This window comes from Abramis brama, assembly GCF_963993115.1.
Source record: "Abramis brama genome assembly, chromosome: 9".
Classification (NCBI taxonomy): Eukaryota; Metazoa; Chordata; class Actinopteri; order Cypriniformes; family Leuciscidae; genus Abramis; species Abramis brama.
The window spans coordinates 13,775,594-13,781,667 of record NC_139971.1 but is presented as its reverse complement, the minus strand read 5'-3'; the positions used below and the strand labels follow the sequence as shown (position 1 = coordinate 13,781,667).

The following is a 6,074-nucleotide window of genomic DNA, read 5'->3' as shown; positions in this document are numbered from 1 at the left end:
TGACAGCCATATACCTCTCTTTCCAGCCTTCAGACACTGTCTTGAACAATGGTTGCATTTTAATGTGATTTATCTCCTTGCTCTAAATTAAACTTTATATTAATAAAGATTTTGTATTTTTGGTACCCACGTTTCTGCCTACCTTTTTAAGAGAGTCGAACCTGTGTGACCTAATAAAAATTTGAGTGTCATTTATATTTCCCTGGGCGAAATTCCCAGGGTGGCGTAGTCGAAATTCCTTGTGTCCAATACCTGTACCGCGCTGCCACACGAGCTTGACTAACGTGACCTGCCAGAATAAACGCTACGCTTGATGTATATAACATACATATATATATAGCATATATAACAGATTGATAATCTGAAAAAAAACCTTATGAAAATACCAATTTAATAATCAGAAAAACAAGTGTAGCAGGGTGAAGTGTATCTGTGTTGATTATTGGCCAGTGTCATGTGAAACCATTGAACCTATCAACAGTCTGGTGTCATGGTATAAAATGGGGAGGTTGTTTGTCACTTGGGATACGTCGTCGACACCCGTACCGCCCCTTTACGGAGGCCGCCATTTATGAATGGAGAGTATGAAGTGCTGTCTCGGCTCTGTGCGGCCGTGCACAGTCTGCCCCGGGCTTTGAGGTTGGTAACCTACGTCTGTTTTGAGGATTTTCATCAATGGAATGTGTATTTACTATTTTGAGTCTGTGTAGTTCATTGACGAGCAACCGGCGGTATGTTGAGGCCAGCGAACACGCATAGTGCTGCGCTGAGAACGTTTCCGGTATGTATGAGAGCCATTCGCGTGGTTTGTCCCTTTTATTGTTTTATTAGTAATTTTTTCTGTTTCATGTTCGACAGATTTGAGTGACGAGAGCAAGGGTTTCACCTCTATATTGCGGGAAGAGATGCGCGTCTGTTGACGTAACGCACTGCTGTCTTGCCTGGGCTTAGTTTTGTCGTCTTTTCGTTGGAGCGAACTTGAACTTGCATAACAGCGAGCTGGGACGATTCCTCGCCGCAGTGTGCGAATTAACGTGGAAGCGCGGCTGTTTCCTCGCTGACTTGTTCTGCTCTTTGAGTGTGTGTGCGGCCGATCGTGGCATGTTTGTTTTATTTTGATGTGTCTTTTGGTTTGTTTCGAATTTTAATTTAGATTTCTTTATTTTTGTCTGGTGCTCATTTTTGCGTATTTTGTATGTAATTTATTTTTCTTTGTTTAAGTTTAATTAGTTTATGTTTTGTTTGTGTATTTTTATTTATTTAATGTTTGTGAACTGACGGTGTCCTTTCTTTTTTTTTCGTAAACAACGTGACGAAGAAAGTGTATTGAGGAGGGGTTTATAGCTGCTGTTTAACGGGGTTTACATTGAGTGCTGTGTTTGAGTGACCTGACTTCACCAGAGTGGGTGTGTGTGGATATTAAGTGTGTTGTGTGAATTGAGGGTCACAGCAGGCCATCTCCCTCCTAATTAAGCTTTCTTGTGTATTTGTATTTTTGTATTTATTTCTTTATTTTGAAGTTTTGTAAAGTGGTGTTTGTTTTCCTTTTTCTTTTTGACATGTGAATATTGAGCCCTTGATGTTAATGTATTGATGGTTTTAAATTTTGTATTTGAATAAAACTGCCTCATCATTGATATTCCCTGGCCTATCTCTCTGCTTACCCATTTCTTTTGGTAACGAACCTGTGCGCTCCCTGATTTGGGGCTGATAGTTCCCGGTATATACCGGGTGGCGTAGTCGAACGTTATATAATAGTTTCATACAGTTCCCTCAGTACCTGACGCCACTGGCTACATTTGGCGTAGTGTCGGCAGGGTTTCCATATTTTGGGTGAGCTTATTTTGAGAAGTGGGTCTGGGAGTAGGCTACTTGAGGCAATATTTTATATATTTTTTTACTGTTGGTACATTGTATGTTTGAAGTTTAATTTCTTTTTGTTTTTCTTTTTTTCTCTTTTTTTTCCTTGTTTTCTCTTTTCTTTTTTTTCTAAAGGCAAGGCAGCAGTGTGTTTGTAAGTCCCCTCTGTTGGTGACTCCCTCTGCATGTGGTAAGTGTGTAGCAATGGAAGCATGGGAAGAGATTAGGCTTCGCCCTAGTGTTGAACGGGGGGATTGCACTAGTTATATTTGCATTGCGGGAATTATTTGGCTGTTCTCAGTCATATGTAGCCGTCATGGCAGAGCACTGTAATCAGTGTCTCGTGTTTCCCGTTGTGTGGCCGTCATGGCAGAGCACTGTAACCAGTGTCTCGTGTTTCTCGTTGTGTAGCTGTCATAGCTGAGAACTTGTGTATCACTTGTTCCTCATCGTATAGCCGTCATGGCAGAGCACTGTAACCAGTGTCTCGTGTTTCCCGTTGTGTGGCCGTCATGGCAGAGCACTGTAATCAGTGTCTCGTGTTTCCCGTTGTGTGGCCGTCATGGCAGAGCACTGTAACCAGTGTCTCGTGTTTCCCGTTGTGTAGCTGTCATAGCTGAGAACTTGTGTATCACTTGTTCCTCATCGTATAGCCGTCATGGCAGAGCACTGTAACCAGTGTCTCGTGTTTCCCGTTGTGTGGCCGTCATGGCAGAGCACTAACCAGTGTCTCGTGTTTCCCGTTGTGTAGCTGTCATAGCTGAGAACTTGTGTATCACTTGTTCCTCGTCGTATAGCCGTCATGGCAGAGCACTGTAACCAGTGTCTCGTGTTTCCCGTTGTGTAGCTGTCATAGTTGAGAACTTGTGTATCACTTGTTCCTCGTCGTATAGCCGCCATGGCAGAGTACTTGTAACAAGTATCTCATTCGTGTTTCTTGTGTAGCTGTCGTAGCTGAGAACTTGTGTATCACTTGTTCCTCGTCGTGTGGCCGTCATGGCAGAGTACTTGTAACAAGTATCTCATTTGTGTTTTTCGTTGTATAGCCGTCATGGCAAGAAGACTCATAATAAGGTTCCCCCTTAGTGTTTGCTGGGACCCACGGCAGAGGTGAGTCTCTTGGGGCTGGGGACTAATCGTCGGGGCGACGATTCATAATGTGGGGGTGGAATGTAGCAGGGTGAAGTGTATCTGTGTTGATTATTGGCCAGTGTCATGTGAAACCATTGAACCTATCAACAGTCTGGTGTCATGGTATAAAATGGGGAGGTTGTTTGTCACTTGGGATACGTCGTCGACACCCGTACCGCCCCTTTACGGAGGCCGCCATTTATGAATGGAGAGTATGAAGTGCTGTCTCGGCTCTGTGCGGCCGTGCACAGTCTGCCCCGGGCTTTGAGGTTGGTAACCTACGTCTGTTTTGAGGATTTTCATCAATGGAATGTGTATTTACTATTTTGAGTCTGTGTAGTTCATTGACGAGCAACCGGCGGTATGTTGAGGCCAGCGAACACGCATAGTGCTGCGCTGAGAACGTTTCCGGTATGTATGAGAGCCATTCGCGTGGTTTGTCCCTTTTATTGTTTTATTAGTAATTTTTTCTGTTTCATGTTCGACAGATTTGAGTGACGAGAGCAAGGGTTTCACCTCTATATTGCGGGAAGAGATGCGCGTCTGTTGACGTAACGCACTGCTGTCTTGCCTGGGCTTAGTTTTGTCGTCTTTTCGTTGGAGCGAACTTGAACTTGCATAACAGCGAGCTGGGACGATTCCTCGCCGCAGTGTGCGAATTAACGTGGAAGCGCGGCTGTTTCCTCGCTGACTTGTTCTGCTCTTTGAGTGTGTGTGCGGCCGATCGTGGCATGTTTGTTTTATTTTGATGTGTCTTTTGGTTTGTTTCGAATTTTAATTTAGATTTCTTTATTTTTGTCTGGTGCTCATTTTTGCGTATTTTGTATGTAATTTATTTTTCTTTGTTTAAGTTTAATTAGTTTATGTTTTGTTTGTGTATTTTTATTTATTTAATGTTTGTGAACTGACGGTGTCCTTTCTTTTTTTCTCGTAAACAACGTGACGAAGAAAGTGTATTGAGGAGGGGTTTATAGCTGCTGTTTAACGGGGTTTACATTGAGTGCTGTGTTTGAGTGACCTGACTTCACCAGAGTGGGTGTGTGTGGATATTAAGTGTGTTGTGTGAATTGAGGGTCACAGCAGGCCATCTCCCTCCTAATTAAGCTTTCTTGTGTATTTGTATTTTTGTATTTATTTCTTTATTTTGAAGTTTTGTAAAGTGGTGTTTGTTTTCCTTTTTCTTTTTGACATGTGAATATTGAGCCCTTGATGTTAATGTATTGATGGTTTTAAATTTTGTATTTGAATAAAACTGCCTCATCATTGATATTCCCTGGCCTATCTCTCTGCTTACCCATTTCTTTTGGTAACGAACCTGTGCGCTCCCTGATTTGGGGCTGATAGTTCCCGGTATATACCGGGTGGCGTAGTCGAACGTTATATAATAGTTTCATACAGTTCCCTCAAGTACCTGACGCCACTGGCTACACAAGCATTGTGCTTTATAGAGAATAAAACTTACAGTAGTAATTTACAGTAGGTTTGATGCCTTTAGGCCAAACAGTGTTGTAGTTTAAATAATAGTAAAAGTATTTTATTGCACAAGGCTGTTTTTGGAATTAGCTTTAATATATATTAATAATTTTTGAAATTGTGTATGAAATAGTATTAACATCCTTGATGTTGAGTAAAATTATATGGTTTAAATGTAACACAACACTGAAAATAATAATGAATAAATAAATAAATAAAATACAATTTTAATTTGTGCTTTATAGAGAATAATATTCTGAGTAATTTACAGGAGGTTTGGTACCTTTAGGCCAGTGGTCGGGAACCTATGGCTCGCGAGCCACATCTGGCCCTTTGGCAAAAATCATGTGGCTCGCGAGGTCTCTCACCCTTTACCAACAAACCATCGATGAAACAATTAAAACACATCAACAGAGATCGGCTCTCTGCAGAAAAAACAGCCAATAACAATTTCCTTGTTGTAGTACAGCCTACTGAAGTTAATGAAAAGTTTATGATAATAATAATATTAAAGTTGTACCGGCAGAAGTGCTTGTTCAGTGCTGTTCGCAAGTGTCACGAGTCACCACAGCAATCAACTAACCACTTGCGTTTCTGTGGTAACCTACAGCTCCTGCACTGGGATTCAAGCTGGCGAAAACCATTCTCTAACAGCACCGAAAATGTAAAAGTAGGCTTTATAAACTTTATTTAAACTAATAAAACTTTATCATTTTATTGAAACAGGTGTCGTATGTGTCGTATTTTTGATAATCCGCGCAGATTTCAGTTGATGATTCTGTTTAAAGTTATTAATAACAAAACATGAATGAATGAGAAAGAAAAGAACAGGATGTGCTTTATATTGAAAATAAACATTAAAAGCGCGATAAGTCGCGAAAGAGAACTGAATTCGGTAACACTTTAGAATACTGTTCCTTCATTAATGAATAACTACACAGGAACAAATGAGTAATGCATTAGTAACGCTCTAGTAACCATTATTAACTAACAAGAAACTCTGATTAACAAATTAGTAAGTAATAGCGCTCAGTCGGATGTGATAGTTCACTATTAGTTTGTGGAAATTGCAGTAATTTGCAAGAGACAACTTCTCACTTTGAGCACACAAATGCGTGCGTCATTTATTTTTCAAGGTAAACAAAAACACAGAAGAATGGCGCGTCCCTGTCATCACGCCTACCCAACATCTTAAAGGGGCCGCGATCCCTGAACAGTTATGCAGAAAAACAGTGTACAGAACTACACTTAATAACAAAGGTGAATTATGTCTTTCACATTCACTACACACGTCCCCCCAGAATTCACCATAACAGAAAAACCAAACAGTCAACGTGGAAGTGGGCGTATCAACCGGCCACAACGACTACGCTGTACCGAAGGTCGAGGAGACCCCAATGCAGCCGGTGTAACGTCATTACACGGGTGAGGGGCATGGAGTGTGGGAGGCTTGGGTGGGATAGGAGCACAGGGTGGGGGCAGAGCAGGAGGCCGTCCGCGTCGTGGGGGCTGGGCCAGGTCAATGGGCCTGGCCACGTCCAAATGAGCCGGTTTAAGGCGGTCGATGGAGAGTCGCTCCGGTTTGCCACCCCTGTCCACCACAAAATGTT

General features: G+C 41.9%; 1 long non-coding RNA gene across 2 annotated transcripts; it reads left to right on the top strand.

Annotated features, from left to right (window-relative positions):
- The first annotated feature begins 414 nt into the window (after window positions 1–414).
- Window positions 415–4,260, top strand: LOC311089207. 2 transcript variants are annotated; one of them, XR_014607650.1, is made up of 3 exons: window positions 415–639; window positions 711–781; window positions 859–4,260. It is a non-coding gene; the product is annotated as an uncharacterized lncRNA (long non-coding RNA). The 2 variants fall into 2 exon arrangements; XR_014607651.1 differs by having other exon boundaries at window positions 415–781.
- Window positions 4,261–6,074: the final 1,814 nt, after the last annotated feature.